General features: G+C 43.8%; 1 protein-coding gene across 4 annotated transcripts in view; it reads left to right on the top strand.

Annotated features, from left to right (window-relative positions):
* Foxp1 (forkhead box P1) overlaps nucleotides 1-21,820 on the top strand; it is a 396,466-nt gene that overhangs the window by 46,464 nt on the left and 328,182 nt on the right. For all 4 annotated transcript variants that reach the window (XM_026788256.1, XM_026788254.1, XM_026788255.1 and 1 more), the window contains exon 2: nucleotides 8,941-9,007. The gene's annotated coding sequence lies outside the window, so the exon portion shown is untranslated. The remainder of the gene's footprint in view (nucleotides 1-8,940; nucleotides 9,008-21,820) is intronic.

Below are 21,820 nucleotides of genomic sequence, written 5' to 3'. Positions count from 1 at the left end.
GGTAGACCAGGCTGGCCTCGAACTCACAGAGATCCGCCTGCCTCTGCCTCCCGAGTGCTGGGATTACAACCGTGCGCCACCACTGCCTGGCTCTCCCTATATTGTTATATGAAATTTATATAGAAATCTGTTTGTTTTATACTAAAAGCAAAGCATCTTTTAATGTCGTCGGTGGTGAAGAGTGTTTAACATGCTGTCATTACCTACAAAGACTGGCATTTTATACAGCCTTTGTTTACCTCTCCTTGGATGGATGATGGTTTATTCTCCCATAGTATACAGGTTTGGAGTTTGAGTGGGGACCTACAGTCTCTGACTAGCAAACAGAAAACCTACAGTCCCATCCTTATTGAATTCCCTGTTAGTCACAAGTCCGAGGCGACCCCTTCCATTAATGAAGCCATTATAGGCATCATATCCGATCGGCTCTTGAAATGTCTCAGTAAGTCTATCTTCCAACGTTAAGAAGCTACTCGGCAGACTTAGAAGGTCCCCATCTGGACTGTGGAGTTCTTCACTGTGAGATGTTTTGCCTTTTTGAGATAGCTCTCGCGTTTCTTCATCTGTTCAGCCCAGAGAAGTGCATATGAAAAGTCAGTGACTCCAGATCCATCTGTTGTTATTATTTTCCGCTGATAATTGGCTTGAACAATGAAAAGCCTGTGTCTGGAGCCTTTGAAACTGTACACCCTGTTTATTTTCTGGAGCTCTAGCTGCCGTGGCCTCCCACCCTCCCCCTTCTTCCTCTCTCTAGGTCACAGCAAGTGGAGCTTGTGTGAGGATGACATCTTTGACTCTGTGCATCAGTACGTGTCACTCAGCCCAAAGAGCTTGCATACGGATTTCTGTCCCAATCCCTGTCTGTGTCGTTGGCTCCTGTGTCTGAGAGCCTTCCAGCAATAAGCCCAGGCTGAGCTGCAATACAGAGATCTCTTACCTGGGTTGTCGTCTTTATTTCACTGTCCTCATTAAAATATTAATTTAGAGTACAGTATCTAATACCTATGGAATCAGATGCCACGTCTAATTGTACAATATATTCAGTGTCATCGGGATCACACACTACAGCTCATTAATACCGATTCCGCCTTCCACACTTCCATTAGCTTACTCAGTGTGCTGTGGGTGAGCTAGGAAACACAGTGGCCCACCCGAACTGCCCAAAGAGCTGTTAGGAGCAGCACTGGGGTGGGCAGGAGCTTCTTCACAGTGGTAGATTGATTGTGTTTTTGTTCTGTGTCTTGCTTGATAAAGGGGAGACTGCTCTCACATGTGGGTATCGGTGGTCTTGGAAGGTCAGTTCAGGGGAAAATGGTGAACAGAACAGGAGTCTTTAGCTCCTCCAGGACCCATGCTTTGTTCTTTGGGATGTTGGGGATCTTTTTATTTGTTTTAGTTTCTCTAGTAGCTGTCATTGTCTATGTTTGAAGTAGGCCTTTGTTTTAATATTAAAAAAAAATTCTTTAAAGGGTGGATCTTTTGTTTTTGCAGCAAATGATGAGGTGACACCCCTCTCTCCTGGGGCAGTGCTTTCTCAAAATCGTATACAACATGTACCATCGACACGTGCTGTAAAGCTGGATTGCTTCCCCATAGTTCTGTGTCGCTTACAACCAGATAACTGAACATAGTCCTTCTGTGTGTCATTTGAAATCATGTCAGACCGTAAAATCATTAAAAAGTGATTGGTGGCTGACAAGATGGCTCAGTGGGTAAAGATGCCTTCCCTAAGCTTGATGACATGAGTTCTGCTCCCATCAGGAAGGAACCTTACAAGTTCCTGCATGTGTGCAAGCACACCCACGTAAATACATGTAAAAAAATTATTGTTAACATGTGGAATTAAAATTTTACATTTAACTTATAATTCAAAAACTGAAAAACAAAATGGAGGGAAAAATAATTAAGTTACTAAGACCAACAAGTTGCCAGAACCAGAGGGTCAGAGGTCAGTAAAGCTGGCTCCTTAGTCTGAGGAAGACATGGTAGAAAATTCCCAGCCTTCATATGTTTTTCCCTCTTGCTAAATTCCGGGGTTCTACAGACAAATTACATTGAGGTATGACATATTTTTTCTGCAGAAATGGAGAAAATTGTTGACTGTAATTGCATTGTTTAATTGAAGTGATAAGTGGCCGAGGCCACTCACTTAAAAGCCCCCTTCCTAATATCTGGATAATGTTTTTCAATGAGCGGTCATGCATTGGTGACATTTGAAAGGCAGGCATTTGGGATGTACTTTGGGAAAGCTCCCATTATTTTCCTTAAATGATTAGTGAGCTAAAGGATATTCTTAGTGAGTTAAGTGATATTCTGTGTACATGTATTTATTTGTATTCTCTCTGGATAAGCATAAGTATTATATCTGCGATCCTGTGCAGTTATACTCATATTCATATGTATATGTGAACCTCTGACTTATGTATGCTTTTATAAATATACACAAACTGTGCCTTGAGGGGTGTATAAAGTAACCTTAAACTGGGACTAAACCATAAGCTTCTTTAAAACCTCCCTTGATCATGGGCGGCTGAAGTACAGCCTGCAGTGGAACTTCGCCGAAGTGCTGTGTCCCAGCATGTTTTGGAAGTAGCTGGACATCCAAGTTTGTTCCTCAGTGCCACCCCCCAGAAGTGAATTCCTAATTACTGATGAAGGTAGTTTATTTCAATTGTTAGCGTAGCAACATTCCATTTACAGGGAGGTCTCCGGGTTTAGTGGTGTCCCCTGGAACAGGCAGTGTCTCCTGACAGAGGAGGCTAGGTAGAAGGCACAGCGGGCGCCTGATTGAGCCAGTTGTTCATTTGCGGAGTGTTTGTGTTTATGCAAAGGGGCCTCTTCCTGCATATTTAATCTAGAGTAAGGCAGTGGCTTTGTTGTGTTTAGCCCACATACCTTCAGTCCTTCCTCACACTGCCGCCAGCCTGGGAACCCTGAGAGCCTGCAGGACTTGGCTTCCCACTGCCTGTAGTTTCTCCCTTACAAACTCTTGAACTTCGGTTTTGTCCTGCGAGAGACTCGCCTCTCCTGCCCCTAAGCTCTGCTGCCTCACCATGAATGGGTAAGTGTGTGCCAAGCCAAGCTGATACTTTTGTTTCATTTTGCAAGTGTTGAGAGGGCACTTTGCTGCCCTTCTCAGTGCCTACGGAAAGCTGCCCTGGTTCCTGGGCAGTTTTCACTTGCCGGTTGCTTTGAAAGAGACCAACCAGTACAGGTGCCTCTTAGGGAAGGCAGCTGAATTTTGAACTGGTAGTGTGAGGCTCTTGGGGACAGGAAGGAATTAAAAAAGAAAAGGGAGGGGGCGAGCGCAGCTTGACTGTTCTTGGTCCTAACAAATCCTGTTTTGTAACTATCCTGCAGCTAGAGCTACCATTGTCTGGTAAGAGGCTTCACAGTGTGTGAGGCTGAACTGCAGGAAAGCCGGCAAAACTCGGCTACTGTATTGTGATGTGGGGCCAGGGTCCTCCCCGAAGGTCTGTGCTCAGATCCGAGACGTTTTCTTCTGTGGAAATCGAATCGTCTCCTCATTGATATTAATAGCACACATGAGAGGCTGGCCCTGACGCTCTGAGAGGCAGTGGAGAGGGAAGGAAATCTGATCTTGCTTGGGGGAAAATGACAGCCCCTTGGCTCTCTGGCAGAGGGGACATCTATCCAGGCTCAGTGGGTCTGCATAATGGCATCCTGGCTTAAGTGTTTGTTCAAGGAATTCTAATCTTGAGCTGTTTGTTTGACTATCTGGGGTCTGGCTACTCTTGTTGTTCTTTTACCGTCTTTAGAAAGCCCAAGCCATCATTTTTATTTTTAAGTGAATTAGAACACGACTCAGCAGTTGCTGCACTTGGATTACTCTGGGCATTTTGGGGATATTCCACTTTCTTTTCAGGGCAGAATGTTTATCATTTCAATTCAAGTTGTCAAAACAGATGAGGAGAGCCATCCAAGGTTCATGTCCTGTATAAAGGTATTGCTGGATGCAGGGATTGGATCAAAACGAAGGCCCCTTTGCTTCTCCTCGACTGTTGTCTCATTCTGAGTAACTCCTTCCAACAGGAGAGTGTGCTGTTCCCCCGCAGGTTGGAAACAGGGAGAATTAAAATGAAATTCCATCAACCTTATTAAAATATGCGAGGGCTTGGGTCTTCTTGGGTACCAATCAGTCTAGAGACTTAGAAGCATTTATTAGCAGTGGGGCTGCCGAAGGTTTTTAATGATAAAATTACAAATATTCTAGCTAATTGTAAGTATATGACTTTTATACTCATTTTTTTTAAGAGGAAAAATACTTTTTTTTAATAAGGGGAAAGAAGTAAAGCCGTCAGAGCACCTTCTGTGATTAGCACTATTGTATTCTTAAATTTTGATTGATAGAGATAATAGTTTTCACGTAAAAATACAGACAGGTACTTTAACTTTCCATGACAATAGCTATTTGCATTTCTTTTATCTTTTTGTTTAACATTTGTGGGGGTTGGGATGGATTTGATTATTAACTCTTATTGCACACTGAAGGCGAATCTAAAACAAAGGCTTTGTTAGCGCTTCAAAGGCAAAACAGCAAATATTGTTTTTGGGTTTCAACGTGTACAGGTTGTTAAAGGATACCTATAAAATATTTTCACATGACTGTGGCCAGGGTTTTACATGAGCCGAAGGTAAAAGAGAATGAGTTTTCCAACTGAGACAGGCCCTTGGCTGTAGTTTTCCTGGGGGAACGCCAGCCAGCCTGGAGTGATGTCTTCCGCAATCCTCTGGGTTGCCTGTAGCCTGTAGCACATGGTTGCACTGTGTGTTGAGTTTTTGAGTTTTGCCTACCAGAACAGATCCCCAAAGTTAGACTCTGTGCTGTGTCCCCAGAGGGAGAGAAAGGGCAGTAAAATGTTCCTCCCAGGTACAGGATGGGGTTTGGACAATGACGCAGTGGTGTGTGGCTGGTCATTTCTTTGATAGAGACCAGTAAAGGAAATGTCGCCTTTATAAGCCAACTGCCATGGGTGTGTCTCAGGCCACCTCTGGCTGCAGAATGCCTGGGCTACACAGACACTTATTTCCCGTGTCCTTCCTTCCTCCTTCCCTTTTCATTCACTACTCTGCTCCCCCCTCACCCCCCAGTTTTCTTTGTCTTTCTGCCTTCCCTCCTTTGAAATTTTGTTAAATCTGACTCAGTAGTTGAAGTTATAGAGCACAGGGCTAAGCTCCAGGGTGATTTCAACGTGAATTTTCTTAAGTGTCAAAAATAAAATGACTCTTGTGTTCAATCAGTCCAGCATGTGCCGATAGCCTTCTGTTTTCTAAGAAATCACTGGAAGATAAGACAGGAAAGCCAAAATGAGTTCAGACTGACGACTTAAAGAGGCAGTACTCCCTTGGAAACTGGCCCGTTTGGACCGATTTTCTCAAGTAAAGTCTCTGCTGTTCAGCAGGAGGATGTGGGAGTGTGGACGTTTGAGCTAATGCTCTGTCCTTTAGGAAAGCACAGTGCTGAGTCCTGGGCCCTTGCACCTGCTAAACTGTCCCCTTTGCCATGGACCTGGAATGGCTTGGCTTACCTCATGTCTCTGGTAAGACTGGCACACGGTGGCTTTCCCCCCAGCCTGTGCTGGATGGAGGCTGGAGAGAGATGATGCTGGTCACCCTTCAGCATCAGTTTGTGGTAACTGCATATTGTGAAAGAGAGTTCAGGCCTCGCGGTGGGGATCGTTTATTGTAGCCGCTGTGAAAGGGAAAGGGGGAACTACTTGGAGCGTGAAAAATAGAAGGTATGCTGTTACTTTCCAGCCCTGTGAAGTGGGATCTCACCCGCTAACTTGGGCTTCAGTTCCAAGGAGCTATGCCAGCTGGCAGTTGCGTTTCATATCTCACAGATCCAGTGAGGGACAAAACCCAGAGTGTAGCCTGGATGCAGGATGGCAACCACAGGGCACCGCACAGTGAACCAGTGGAGGAGGGAGGGCGGCGGAAGTAGAAAAAGAGGAAGCACTTGAGATATTGGGTTTCCAGCCCTACAGGTGGCAGGTGACATGCAGGGGTTCAGCACAGCCTTTGTGGTCACCTTGTAGCCTCAGGTAAATAACATGGGCTGCAGTGAAGAGGCCTTGGAAAATTCTAGTTCATGGGATCTTTACTGGGAAAGAGAATGCCAGGAAGGAAAGTAATTTCTGTTTACCATATGCCTGGCTCACTTCTAACACAGAAAATCACTAGGGAAGTTCTTAAAAACAGAAAAAGAAAACAACATGGCATCTGTGTGGTGGTAGCCTTTTAAAACCAGGAGACAAGAGGCCTAAAAAGGAAGACAGTTCTTTTATACTGTATGCGTGTGCGTGCGTGCGTGAGTGTGTGTGTGTGTGTGTGTGTGTGAACTTAAAAGCTTTACACAGTGGTTTAATTTGAGCTTTTGCGTTTGTGCTGCCTACAGTCAGACAAGTAAATAGTCGATTGACTTGATCAGTAAAAGTACACAGTTTTAGGAATCGAAGTTCCATGCTTCGGGGAAAAAGCAAGTTGCATCTTTTTCACTACGGTGGGTGATTTCTGATTCTCCCAAGCACGTACTGATAGCGGCTCGGGCCTCAGTCCTAACCCCTTATTTTCTTTTCTTCTATATTGACACATTTCATTTAATTCCACGTGATGGCAAACAGCTGTTGAACTATTAATCTTGCTGCAGCAAAACTCAGAAAATACCATTTCAGATGGACTAGGCTAATGGATGCCTTCTTTCTAAAAAAGTAAAATCAACAGAAATAAATTAATGAGTGGTCAGATGTGCGTGTGCATTAAAATTTATGGAATGTGTTTTATATCTTACTGACGATACTTGACGCATAAGAGGAAAGCAAACGTAGCCAGCTTTGCACTGCCTGAGTCTGTGTGTGGTAGCGTGGCCGTTGTCTAATTGTGCGGTTTCTCACTCTTCATGCTTTTATTTCCCCAGTGGAAAAAAAGACACGTATGTTACATTGAGGATCAACCAGTGTCTGGTTTTGCCTCCACTCACTTATGAACTATGCTTTTTAGGCAGCTGTGTGAACAGAGAGACCTCACGCTTACCTGGAATTTGTTCTGTCGGTTCAGATGCAACACTAGAGATAGATAACTTTATTCAAAGTAGGCCTTTCAGCAGTTTTCTTTGGAAATTAAATTTTAATGAGGTCCAGTTGTTTGCCTTGCCTATATGATAGCAAATCTCATCTGCATTGCAAAGTCTAATACTATAGGCCCTTCTGCCAAACATGCAAAAATAGGCCTAGCTCAATAGATAAACATATAAATTAGTTTAAAGCGCATGCATTGGAGTAAGTCTCCAGGAAAGGGGAGGGAGAAAGGGGCCTTCTTGCTTTGGATTGAGCAGGGTCTGCCAGAGTTCACTTATTTTATATTTAAGATTTGATGAATTCTGGTCGTGCAGCTAAGTGGTCAAGTGCTTGCCTAGCATGTGAGGGACCTTGAGTGTTGTCCCTAAAACTACAAATAACAGTATAGTTTTAAAAGTTTTGATTTTGGGGGGCGCCATTTCTTGTGTAGGAGATGTTGTGTGCCTCAAGTGGAGTGGGGGTACCTCCCAGGCTCCTGGTCTGCCTTGAACATGTGATGGTTGCTGCGCTTTCTTGTTGCTGTTCGCTACGAAACAAGAAGGCGATCCTGAGTGGACGCATCAGCGGGAAGGCACACGGTTTTCATTTTCAGTTTGAATTGTTTTGTGTAAAAACAAAAAAAGGTTTGGGTACAAGTTGCAGGGTTGTCATTTTAAACCCCCGTGCTAGGGTTTTCCCCCACCTAAAAGGTAAAGATTTATGGTGAAAACCTCCAATTTCCTCTTAACAGTAAACACGAGAATTCTGATTTCACTCACGGCCTGCATCTTTTTTTCCAGTCAGCATGGCAAGAATCTGCATACCCCTTCATTGTGGAAATGTCAGAGGTTGGCATGAAAGTGCCACTTCCCAGCCCTAGAAAAGGGAGAAGCCTTGGCCTTTCCCATTCAGGGCTGCCAGCAGAGGGTGAGCGGGGATGTGCTGCTCCCTTCCATACTCTACCAGGCAGTAGCAAAATGCTGTTAGCCAGCTAGTAACATGATAGGATCTCACCGTCTCATATTCTAGTATTTCTTCAAGGAGGTGGGATGAACCCTGCACCTTCGCTACCATGGCCTAAATTAAGAAGCTAATCTTTGTCTTTTTCACTCGGGCCATGTGCTGATTCCAGTTACTTGAACAGGAAGAGGCAGCTTCTGACATTTCTTACGAGGCACAGAGGAGTTTTGCTGAGGGGCGGTGGAGATGCGGAGGAGATGTGGGTTGAAATGTGTTCCTCGCTTCCTTTGTGTTTTGGGAAGCTTGGTTTCATTTGTTTATTTCATGTGACATGAACCATTTTTATCTAATGTAGTGGATCTGGTAGAGATAGATGCTAAGTGCTAAATATTCTGTGAGCGGCTTTCAACAGCAATTAACCCCTTGCCCCTCCCCAAGTAGAAAATGGTGCCTTTAAAAAAAGAAAATTATTTTGAAACGTTCAGAGTGACAGAAAGCATCATGTCTGCAAGTGCAAGCTCACTTTCGAAGAGGAGAAAAATAAGCCTGATGCTTTAATGAAATTAGAGATGTGGGCATGAACCAAACACACACATTCAAGTACCAGTCGGGTTTCCAAAGACAGAGGCCCGTGAGTCATGTATTCTTCCACTCGAAAATGAATTATTAGATGGCGAAGCAAGAAAGAGTTCTTAGGAAAAGTCGGAAGTGTTTCGTCTTCACTTTCCCTGTCCCTGTCGGGTTTATGGTCTTAGAGTGAAGATCCCAGCCTTGTTTCTGTGAACTGAGAAATCTCCAGGATGTGCAGTTAAACTCCTGGTCCTCTGTCTTGTGTGGATGCTGGACATTGTGAGATTCTCCTTGTTACTGGGATTGTGATGTGCTGTTTCTGTTTTGCTTTCAGGGTGAGAAGTGACCTTTTGAGGTGACTATAACTGAAGATTGAATTACAGAAGCAAAAAAAAAATAAGGTAAAAATCATATGTTATTGTTGGACTTGTAGCTAAAACTGTTTCAGCCTTTGGGACCTGGAATTTGGTCACTTCCTCTTCTGTTGATATGAACATGCATATAAACACGTGTGTCGATGTACATGTGTGGCATGTGGGCAGAAACCTTTAAAAGGAAGATTCCCTTCAAGGAATAGCCTATCCATGTTCTTTGTTCCCCCAAATAATATCATACTTTATTCCCCAGTTTGTTGAAGCTGAACTTTAATTTATATTTGCTTGTATGTTTTGCGGGCTTACAGCGAGAAAGGGCTGCTCACATCACAGTGGTGGTTTATAAAAGTAACCTGCTTTAGACATGAGGAGCGTGTGTCTGTGCTCTGTGCCGCAGTGATGGCATCCTATGGATGCTCATCTACCGCCTGTCTAATCACCTTCTTTCAAGAATTAATAGTCAGGAGCCATAGCAACAGGCCACTCTGGTGTCACTGCTTAGCAGTGTGGGGCACAGCCCTGAATGTCAGCACTGTGCTGTCTTATTTTCTTGACCTCGCTTGGAAATCAAACGAGTACTTGGCTTTAAAATTCAAAGTTTTCAGAGAGCCTAATGTGGTTTGATGAATGAAGGCCAAATTACATTTCCTGAAATTCATGTTTTTGAGGGAGCAGATGAAATACTCCCACTAAGTGGCCATGTATGCCGGGTGTTTGCATTTAGGAGCATCTCAGAGTTAAGCCCTTGACCGTCTAAAGGAGTGAATTTCAGGTTTTTTCAGTGTGTGGAATTAAAATTTATTTTTATGGTGTCCATTTATTTATTTTTTAAGTTTTAATACAAGTGTATTTGTAGTTTTAGTGAAGACCTCCCCGTGCCCCTTTTTCTTGAGTTGAACTAGCCTTTCCATCTCACGTTTTAATTTTGGCCTGTAATAAGTAGTTCCATTTGATGTAGTAGGTTAGTGTCCATTTAATAGTAAGTTGCTCTGTGGCTGTACTGAATCCTATCCTAGCTTTGCTGTCTTGTTCAGCGTGTTTGTAAGATAGAGACATTTTAGAACCTTGATAGCATGAAGATTATTGCATCAGTTTTGTCTTCGGTCTCGCATGGGGGCTTTGGTTCTAGAGTGCATCATGGAGAGAGTAGGTTTGTTTTCGAGTTCTTTCTGGTGTATTTGCTTTTGGGCCCTGCATTTCAGATTTGCTTTGTTTCATTATCTATGCTCTTTGGGGAAACACCAGATTCCTGTCCAGAGGTATTTCATGTCTGCTCAGATATTCCAGCCTGGAAGGGGGTGGTGCTGATGAGCATGTGGCCTTTTGTTGGCCACAGTGGGATGGGCTAAGGGAAGGGTTTTCTGGCCACAGTGGGATGGGCTAAGGGAAGGCTTCCCTGGCCACAGTGGGATGGGCTAAGGGAAGGCTTCCCTGGCCTGAGGCTCAGTTTGGGGCTTCCTGCCAAGTACTGTCTAGTAAATGTTTCCTGTTTTGGGGTCACTCAGACCTCTGTCTCAGCCACTCCTCTTGCTCTGAATGTTGTCACCTCTAGAAGAGATCCTAATTCAGGATGCTCCTCCGGCTTTAATTCCTCTTGTGCTGTTTGAAACACAGGAAAAGCTGAAAATTGAGATTCATCAAAGCTAACAGGGCGCTCAGAAGAAAACTTGGTGGGGCATGGTGGTGCATGCCTCTAATGCCAGGCTTGCTCTGATATAATTTTTCATTGACTAGATTTCTTGGGACTCAGTATAAGAATTTTTGCTTGGGGGCTAGGGAGATAACTCAGAGGTTAGAATCATTGGCTGTTCTTCCAGAGGACCCAGGTTCAATTCCCAACACCCACATGGCAGTTCACAACTCTCTGTAACTCAAGTTCCAGTGGATCTGACACCTTCATACAGGCATACTTGCAAGCAAAGCACCAATGCACATAAAAGAAAAAAGAAAAGAAAATTTTGTTTAATCTGTTTCTTTTTTTTTTTCCTTTCATTTCTGCCTTTGTGAGCTTGGTTTTTGTTCCTTACATGGCACCTTCATTTTTATTCTCAATAAACATTTTGTTATTTGACATTCTTTTGGTCCTACACTATCCACTCAATCTCTCTTTTGCCCCCTCAAATTTACTTTTAGACGGGGTCAAATATCTTTCAAGACAAATTCACATGTGTATGTGTGTATATATGTTTGTGTATGTATCGCTTGTACAGCAAGAAAAAGAAGCATTTTGTGTGTCAACCTGATTTCTAAAATTTTATCATTCTGTGACTTAATTCTGGATGAACTTGAGTTGAAGAACGCGTGTGCACACACGTGCACACACACCCGTACTGTATGTACACAGATGCATATATATATATTTGATGTACGCTTGTATGTGTATATACTTCTGAGCATTTCTTTGGAGTCTAGATGTCAACATGGGGTACTTTTGTCAGTCACTCTCCCGTGATTTCCTGAGACAGTGTCTCTCACTGAACCTGAAGCACCAATTGGACTGGACTGTCTGGGCCCTGAGCCTCAGGGCTCCTCCTCTGGGTACCCCCAATGTGTTGTGGTTAGAGGCTTATACCACTCGGCCCAGATAATTGCCTTCAAATGTAAGACATCCCTATGCTTCCTGGTTTATGTGGCGCTTCTGATTCTTTTTAAATGATCAGCTTACTTGTGAGAAAGTTAAAAAAAAAAAAACAACTTCAAGTAAAGTACAATTATAGTAATTTTTCGCCTTCCCCATTTTGAGATTTTTTTTTTAATGTTAAATGAAGGTGCTATGATACATGTTCACAGTTTGCATTCATTGTGCCTTGCATAGTATGGATGATTTCTTAGAGGTTTAAAATGCTTTTCAGCTAATTGAAATGTGTTCGTCCCTCGTTCTTTTCGAACTGTGTATTTGTGTGACTCCAGCGTTTCCTTAGCAGCAGCACCGTCTAAGGTGCTCCACTCAAATCATCTTTGGGGGTATTTTTGTTTCCATTGTCACTTTATTGCAAGACGGCATAATTCATCACAAATATAACGGCAACTTGGTAATTTTAGTTGGACAACAGGTTGCTACAAATTACTTTTACAAATACCAAACAACTCCAATAGCCCGCTAAGGAGCAGACATGTCTGAGTGGGCAGCAGTGGAAACCAGGTGTGACGGTGGAGGCCTGTCATGCCAGCTCTAGGGGAGTAAAGACAAGATCAGCAGCAGCTACAGGGCCAACTTTGCCCACATAACAAGTCTGGGGTACATGAGACCTTGATTTAACATATATATGTGTGTGTGTGTGTGTGTGTGTGTGTGTGTGTGTGTGTGTGTGTTTCATATATATATGAAAAAGCAGAAGGAAACATTCAGCATTTAAATTAAATTGTGCCTATGAACTTACGAACCTACTGTGGACTCTGTGCTGCAAAGTCTTTTCTGCGTTGCTGGATGGCTCCACTGGCCCAAATATGATCGACTGCCCCCCCCCCCAGCTAGTCATTGGACTCCTCTTTGTCTAGATACACACACCTGGGTCTGGTTGTAATGATCAGGCTGCAATCTCTGCTGCTGCAGTTAGTGTAGTGTTTGAACTCAAACGTTCATTGACTTGGGTCATGTAGCATCCAGCTAGTCTCTTTGCCCAGAGAGGCTTTTGTATCCTCTCTCTTTGCCCCAGGGAGTCTCCCCTTATCTGTGTACCTGAAGTTAAGCTCTGTGCCTGTGCGCCACAACATGGGAAGCCCAAACTACTCCATTCTCTTTGAAGCCAAAGTTAAAGATTGCTCACATGACACCTCTTGACCTGTAATTGGTGAGATTAGGGAAGGGCGCCACAGAGTTTCAAGGGCTGCTGGGAAATGTTTTTGAGTGAAGAGAGACTGGAAGTGACTGAGGAGCAAATATAAGAGGTTAGAGCATCCATAACTTCTTTATGGAGTGAATTACTCCAATCTGACCCTCTCTTTCTCCATCCCTTGCTAACTCCCTCCATCCCTTGCTCCATTCCTCCCTGCCCCCTTCCCTCCTCCCTCCCCCCTTTCTCCCTCCCTTGCTAACTCACATTCATTTATGCATGTAGGTGTACTTGTGCACACACCTTAATTGTTAGCACAGATCTCTGTTAATAGTTCTTCGCTGGACCCTCAGAGTGTAGCTCCACCTGAGAAGGATGTAGTCTCTGTCCTCTCAGAGTTTATGTTACAGAGAGAAGACAGAGTCAACTGCCAATAATGACTGTAGAAAGGCTAACTATGGTTGCTGTTTGAAAGTGACCCAGAGCAAGGACCAGAAGTTGCCCAGTGATGTGTTTCAGCCCAGTGCAGAAGTGCGAGGTTGACTTTCTTGTACTCTGCACAACAATGCTGTTGTGAGTTGTTAGGCAGCTTAGTGTTTCATATTCAGAGTTCTTGAATTTATAATCAACACATGGTTTTATTCGCTCGTTTAAAGAATGTTCGCTGTACGGGTGCTTTGGGTCTTCAGACTGTTTGCTGTCTGCCATCTTACACCGTGTGTCATTTCCTCAACCAAGAAGGAAATCTTTGCATCAGGTCGCCGCCCTTTTCTATTTTGCCCTCTATTTAACCTATTGACAGCCATTACTCTTCCTTCTGTCCTGTTTGCTTTGCCTGCTTTAGGTGTGAATGGAATCATGTAGTCTCTGCTGCTTGGAGACTGACTTCTTCCCTGGAGTAGAGTCCTGTTAAAGATTGTCCAGGATGCCAGGCAGTGGTGGTACACGCCTTTAATCCCAGCACCCGGGTGGCAGAGGCAGGTGGACCTCTGTGCATTTGAGGCCAGCCTGGTCTACAGAGTGAGTTCCAGGACAGGCTCCAAAATTCTCAGCAGTTAAACTTCTAAATTTTATTCTTGATTTTCAAACTCAGCTGCTTTTGTTTGTTTGCTTGTTTTTTGAGTTAGGGTCTCACTTTGTAGTTCAGGCTGTCCTGGAACTCACTGTGTATCACAGGCTGACGTCTAACTTATGAGCTTCCTGCCTCTGCCCTTTTCGGCAAATCCTGCTGGCAGTGAGGGCCCCCACAACTGGCTTGGCCATTCTTCAGCACTGTTACCATGATCCTAAACTAACATAGCCTCTTCTTGTACTAAGAAAACATGGTTAGACATATTGATTTTTCAGGGAAACACGCTTGGTTGAATTGGTGTTCTGCAGAGATCATTTGTTCAAATGTACATAAGAACATATTTCATAGTGAAGATAGTATTTATAGCAATGTACAAGTGGCTATATTTTACACAGTGAATAAAAAATAGAAGGAAGGCATGGCTGGAGTGATGGCTGAGGTTAAGGGCACTTGCTGTGCTTCTAGAGGACCAAGGTTCAATTCCCAGCACCCACATGGCAGCTTGCAACCATCTGCAACTTTAGTTCCAGTGAATTCAACCCTCTCTTCTGGCCTCATTTGGCATATGGTGCTAAAACATACCTGCAGCCAAAACAACCATACACATAAAACAAAATCAGGAAAGGAATATATACATACTCCGTCCACACCCTTTGTGGTACCGGATATTAAACCCAGAGCCTCACACGTGCTAGGCAAGGGATTTCATTCTGAACTATTTCCATAACCCCAGTCATACCTTTAAAATGGTGTCCCATCTGCAGAAGGCCCACATTTTTTAATAGCTCACCCCAAACATCCTAGAAGTCCTCATGTGAGGTGGTAGCTGGTCAACTTAATGGCAATGTAGTAAATCTCACTTTTCTTGCATGATGCGGAACCTTCAGGAAGAAACACAGCCAGTAATTATGTAGAAATGCAGCGGGGGAGGAGCTAGTTAGAATCGGAATGTGTGTGGGGACCTGAGTTGGATCCCCAGAAACCACACGAAAGATTGAATAAACATATACCGTGGGGATGGTGGCACAGGCTTGGAATCAAGAGCCGACCGAGGAATAGACCCTGATTCTCCGAGCACTGGCCAGCTGACCCATCATGTTTAGCAAGCTAATGAGAGTCACCATCTTAAGAGGAATGACGTTCAGGTTGTTCTCTAGACTTCACAGGTGTGCACCCAGACAGGAACACACACCCCAACACACATGTGTACGCAAAAACATCAAAAAGGGCATAGTACATGCATGGGAACCTTGTTCGTACTCTCCCTCGGTTCTCAGGGGAGCTATGATGGCAGTGGCTAGAACCTTCTTTCACAGGTTTGTGCTTGTCCTGACTATTCCTGCTTTGGAGCTGATGTTTGTGGTATCTTTCTAAAGGACGCCTCATGATTGAGACTTTGTAAAAATGAAATGAAGCTTAATCGTTTGCCTGTTCTCTGCCCCTGATATGAACTATTACACTTCCGTGGCCTTTGGATAAAGGGTAATGAATCGGGGGGAGGGGATGAAAAAAAATTCCTCTATTTTTCTACTCTGTTCAAACCCAGTCTTTTTGAAGTGTGAAAATCCTGCAGCTTCCCCTTGAATTTTGTGTATTAGTCCATAGGTAGCATATAATTAAAGGTAATTACATGTTTTGTTAATTACCTGACAGTGTGATAAGTTACATAAAATGACTCTTAATTAAAAAAGCAAACCGGCATCACCGGGTGGACGGATTATTTCCGTCTACTGGTTCATGCAGTACTTGGACTAGCCCTCCTTGCCTGTCAGCCGCCTGTTGGCTGAGACTGCCAGGCAGTTACTGGAGGTCAGAGGAAGTGTCCTGAGAGCCATTCATTACAGGTTGCGCAACTCGGAAGTTTAGAACATTGGTTTTCAGAGTAGGAGTTGGGACCAATTTGTGAATTAGGCAATCATTGTAGTGGATTATAGTCAAGACTGGGGTGGGGTGGTGTGTGTGTGTGTGTGTGTGTGTGTGTGTGTGTGTGTGTAGTTCAGGTGTTGGCCCCTGCCTAACTCCTTGTTTTAGACAAGCTTCCAGGTGTTCTCTTGTCTGCCTCGCATCTGGCCATGAGTGCTAGGATTGCAGATGTGTACATCTGACTTTACATGTGTTCTAGAGATCTGAACTCGGTTCCTCACACTTTCCTGGGAATCACTTCACCCACTGAGCCCCTCTCCAGCCCCCAAGGCTGTCTTTAAGTGAAGTGCATGCAGTAGCATCATTTTCTGACGTGTGTCCCGCATTAGAAATGCATACTATGAGGCTTGTTAAACTTAGTTTCTGTAATGGAAATTAATCCAGTCTGCAAGTTCCATTGATTCATTTGCTCGTCTGTTCACCACATCTTTATTAAATGTCTTCTCTGCGCCAGGCATTGTTCTAGGCCCCCCCAGTCTAGTATGAAAGCCACTCTCTACTTGTGGTTGTTGAACACTTGTCTTATAGTTAACAAGAATTTCCATGTGGTGTGGGTATCACTCCATAAAATATTTCAAGGCTTTCATTTTGAAAAAGTATGAAAACTGTTCATGTTTTTCATTATTGATGGCATATTAAAATAGCCAGTTTGGATCCATTGGCCTCAGTGAGAGGACTAAATTTGGTTTCAGCTGGGCTTTTACTTACAGTGAATAGGCAGTATTAGTTCCAGCGACTTATGTACCGTGCCTGTTTTCCCATTGGGTGGCAGTGATGGTGTTAGTGGGGACACAGAAGTGAACGGCAGTGACCAAGTCCCCTGCCCATTGTTCTGGGGAGTGTGTCAGGCAGACATCATGAGAGTGTGCTGATGACAGCAGAACCAGGTGAGAGGGGTCAGGTACCAGAGGGGAAAGCTACAACTCCAGATAGGTGGTCCTTGGAAGTCTCACTGTGGAGCGGACACATTTGAGCATGCTCTGAGAGAGGTGTCTTGCGGGTGGCAGCAAACAAGAGGGTGATGGGGCAGCAAACAAGATCAAGAAGAAACATGACTTTCTGTATCCTTATAAAAATGAGATCCTTGGAAGGGCAGCAAAAGAATGCCTGCTTTAAGTGTTTCACTCAGAAACCCTGACTTGAAAATAGCCTGTGGGTGACGGAGGCCATAGAAGGGAGGCCATTTAAGGAGGGTACCTGTGGGTGATGGAGGCCATAGAAGGGAGGCCATTTAAGGAGGGTGCCTGTGAAGCCCCGGGAGATGGAATGAAGGTGATTTAGACTGCCGGTGGCCACGGTGCCTGGTGAGACCCCGTTGCCGTTGGAGTTTATTTAAGGTAAGCTGGAGACTTTTCTAGTAGAGAGATGGTATTTTGTCAAAAGGGACTCAAAGACTTTCTTCCCGCGTGGTAGGGTATTACTAAGAGAATTCACAGAGAAAGGAGTCAGGTGGAAGGTTGGAAGTTTTACTCCGAGCTGTTTCTAATTGGATGGAATTGTCTTTGGCTGGAGGAGGGACACCAGTGAGCTGGCCCAGTGTAGGTGGTGAAGGGAGGGGGCCCGAGAGGCCAGTGGTGAACATTGGGGCTTGCAGCTGTTCATTGTCACTCAGATGAGATCCCCATGAGCCTTTGGATATGTAGTTCCAAAAATATTCTAGCTAGGGGCTATCAGCGTAGGATTTACAGGTATATAAGAGATATGTCAGACACAAGACTTCATGCGCGCACTAAGGTAATGCTGCTTAGACACAAATTAGAAAGACCCAGAGCCTGTGTTAGAAAGTTTATCAAGGACATTGAGGAACTAGGGTCAAACATGGGAGGAAGGGCTAGGATAACAGCTCACTCGATGAAGTACTTGTCACAGTGTGTGGATCTGAGGATAAGCCAAGCGTAGTGAGGTGTACTGTAATTCCAGTACTGGGACAGAGGACATAGACATAGAATCCTGGGGTTTACTAGCCAGCCTCCTCAGCCCATCCAACAAGTTCCAAGCCAGCAACAGACTCTGTCTTAGAAAACAAAGTGGGCAGCACCCTAGGAACCAACAGCCAAGGTCGTCCTCTAGATTACACACACACACACACACACACACACACACACACACACACACACACATAGATTTGCACACATGAATAAATGTGCACACACACAGAGAGAAATGTTGAGACTGTCTTGAATGAGAAAATTATTGGGGTGTTTTGAAGGTTGTCAGCCATATCACACAGAGTTAAGGGGTCAAAGAGATGGTAGCAGAGACCTGGCCATTAGTGTATCTATATGAAGTTAGTTATGATCTCAAAGACAGAAAAATGTATTTGAGTTTTAATTCTGTAATTTGTTCTGATTTTACCTAATGACTTGTTAAATGATCATGTGGTTTAGGTATAAATTGTCCCCAAGCCCTTGTGTGCTAAGTGTTTTGATTCTCAGCTGTTTCTGTTGAGAAATGATTGATCCTAACTGGTCACTTTTGAGGTGGGCTCTGGATGGAGGAAGACAATTGGGGGTACTCTTCTCGTCTCTCTAACTCTTGGCTTCCCGTTCACCATAATGTAAAGAACTTCTCAGCTCGATGCTTTCTGACACTACATTATTCTGCTTTGTATCAGGCCGGAAACAGAACCAGTGGGCCACGGGCTGAGCCCTCTGAGACGGCGGGCCAAGATATCTTTCCCTTCCTTTCAGTTCTTTTGCTCAGACATTTTTTTCACAGCAAGAAAAAGCTAACTCAGCTGTTTTTGTTTGTTTGTTTGTTTTACCTTAATACTCTCTTTGTTAAGGTCACACATTGAACCCCAATCTTTGCAGCCTCACTTCTGTGATGGCTGTGTCATAGTTCAACCAGTGATGAAGGAACAGCGCAATCTTAAGTTAGGTTTTTTTTTTTTTTTTTAAAGCCTTTTCCAAACACCCTTTAACTCAGTGGCGTAGAAATCAGGGCTGCACTTGGTCTCTGTATAGCGTGTACTGTTTTACTATTCTAAACTGTGCTATAGCTTGGTGTGGTTAACATACTCTCTAGATTAGTAAGGAACTAGTTTGAACCTGAGCCACAAGTCAGTCTGTCACCCTTACCTTCCACTAATATAGGTAGTCTTTGATGGGTGCATCTGTCTTTCAAGTTAACTGTGCACATCAAAGGTCTCTTTTACTCAAAAATCATGAAACACAGTTGATCATGTTCCCAGTTCCTGAGCCAGCCTCTCATCCTCACACACATAGGGAATGGGTAGCAAAGAGGAAAAGCGATGTGCGTAGGTGAATTGGAGGACTAAGTGCCAGTAAAGCACTACTGGAGAAGGAGGAACAGTCCGTCTCTATGGGTGATTTTGAATAAATTGCTTATTTTTCCATTATATTATAACATTATAAGATAACTATAAAAACAAAAAATATGGGATGAAAAATGCCCCTGGCAACATTGCCAAACAGTTTGTCACTTCTCTGTGCCTCACCATTGGTTTTGACGTGGTGATCTGTCCCTGTACATCTGTGCTCTGTCCTCTGTTTTCCAGTCCCCATACCTGTACCTGAGCTTTAAGGTTGTCATGGTGAGTGTCACTTGCTGCTAAGTCCTTTCCTCTTGCTACCCTGGGCTTTTCGTTACATCCCTTTCACTTCATTGTGAATGCTGGCGTCTCTATGTGGGCTAGTGGGAGAGAATATAATTTGTGCTTTTTTAAAGTTTTGTTGCAATTTATTTTTATTTCATATGCATTTGCGTTTTGTCTGTCTGTCTATATGTCTGCATGTATGAGGACTTCAGATCCCCTGGAACTGGATGCCAAAATAAATGGAAATACTAGGGTGTTTGACTATCAGATAATGAACTGGAAACCTAAGCATCTTTTCTATGTGGTTATATCCTTTTTTTTTTTTTTAAATCAATTCCCAATGTTCTTTTTTTTTCTTCCAAGTATGTCAAGGGAATTTATAAGCATTTTCAAAAAACATTAATATGCAAAAGGAGTTAGAAATGTTTATATCAGAAAAGGTCTTCTGGAAGAGCAGAAGTCAGTCTTTTTGTTTTTTAATAATTTATTTTTATTTTATGTGCATTGGTGTTTAGCTTGCATGTGTGTTTGTGTGAGGAAGTCAGTTTTAATGGCTGGGCCATCTCGCCAGCTCTGAGAATATTTTTTAAATATTTTGATGTGTTTGTGCATGTGCGTGTGTGTGTGTGTGTGTGTGTGCGTGTGCGTGTGTGTGAGTGCGTGTGTGTGTGTGCGTGTGTGCGTACAGGTACCCCAAGAGATCTTCTGGAGCTGGAGTTACAGAAAGTTGTGAATTCTTCAGCATGAATTCTGGGAACCAAACTCTAGCCCTCAACTAGAGCAGCAAGTAATTCTTAACTGTTGAGCCTCCATGGTAGGAATTTTAAATGGTAGGAAAATAGACCAAATATAAAGTACAACTAATCTAAAATCCTGGCACTGAGCGTAACACACACAGAGTACACGCAGAGAGAGACAGACATTTCCTTCTATGGTGACACTGAATACATATGTATTTAACAAAAGTACAGCATATAGAATTTATATGCATTTTAAAATATGTTATAATGTAGGTATTTATCATGGAATTTGGTGATTTTTTGTTTGTGTTTTTATTTGGTGGCCTAGGGATCCAACTGAGGGACTCACATGCTAGACAAGAGCTTTGCCTCTGAGCTGCATCTCCATCCCAGAGTATTCCGTACGGCCTTTGGCTTGCTTCATACCATGCCACCCTTATGGGTGGATTAACATGTCACTCCTCATTGGAGTCTTGAGGCTGTGTCTAGGTTTTGTGCTATATGTCACATAGATCCATTAAGTATATCTGCTTCTCAAGTTCTTTTCTTTAGCGTAGTGATCACTCCAAGAGAAGTTATGGAATTTCTGATCTCTCCTCTCATGCCACCATCATGCCTCTCATAACACACCAGTTTGCATTTGCTATCAGTACTGGTTCAAATGTTTGTTTCCCTGCAACTTTGCCAGTGATGGGTCAGCATTTGTGTGTGTGTGTGACTTAAGATGTAAAATGGTGTATTAGTTGTTATTGTTTGTGCCGTTGTCGTCCTTTACTCATTGGAGGTCAACATTGACACGAAGCCCAGAAGTTTGGCTTATTTCTTTAGGCTGTTTGTGTTTTCTGATTTGTCCACGGTGTTCGGGACAGCCAGGGTTGGAGAGGGTGGACAGGCAGAGGGAGCCAGGGTGCTGGAATAAGGAAGGGACATCGCAGTGGGTGGGTGGTTACTACTTTAGTGTCTCTATCTCAGGATTTATACATGGCCTTAAACGTTAAATTCCTTCTTTTGTGTACCAAATCCTCTTTGAGTATCTGCTTGTTCTGCATTGCACTTTAAATGCCAACAATATGTCAGTGAACCAAGAAGATAAATTAATAAGTGTTATTAATTAAACAAACCACGACTCTTGGGAGAATGGGTGGGTGCATGAGCCTCATTGTTTTTGTAGAGGACAAGCTGACCAGTCTCCAGAAAGATTCTAGCTACGAGATAGCAAGCTATCACTAATTCTGCTCTTTTTGCCTTATCCCTAGCAGGGGACGTTAGGGTGCTGTTCCTCCAGACCCCTCCACTAGCATCCTTATTACCTCTGACGGCTACTTCCCTTTGCCCTGGGTTCTGTATTGGAGAGTCTCTGTAAGTTTCTCCTTCAGTCCTTTCCCCACAGAGCGACCTTTCTTCTGCTCTGGGGCCCCAGAGGCCCGAATGAAGCTGGCCAGGTACACTAAAGCCATCACACCCTGGGGACAGACCTGGGTGCTTCAGGGAGCATCTTCATTCCCAAGCATTAGGTGGGGTACCATTCAAGGTTGAGCTGTAGAGATGCATAGGGGGGGTCTGTGCCGTCTCTGGTGTCAGTTGTGTCGAAAGTGCAGATTCTATCAGCTGCCTCTACTCCAGTCCTGGATGGCCGATTACAGAGGAAGGAAAATGCAATGGCTAAGTACACTTCTTTTCTCAGGCCTGCTCTGACTTTCTGTAAGCTGAACACTGTTGGAGGAAAGGCCAAAGCTAGAATCCAGGGTTAGGGTCACAGGCCCAGTGGCCAGG

This window comes from Microtus ochrogaster, unplaced genomic scaffold, assembly GCF_000317375.1.
Source record: "Microtus ochrogaster isolate Prairie Vole_2 unplaced genomic scaffold, MicOch1.0 UNK1, whole genome shotgun sequence".
Lineage (NCBI taxonomy): Eukaryota > Metazoa > Chordata > Mammalia > Rodentia > Cricetidae > Microtus > Microtus ochrogaster.
The sequence above is the reverse complement of the archived record's forward strand: the minus strand, read 5'-3'. Positions and strand labels throughout refer to the sequence as shown.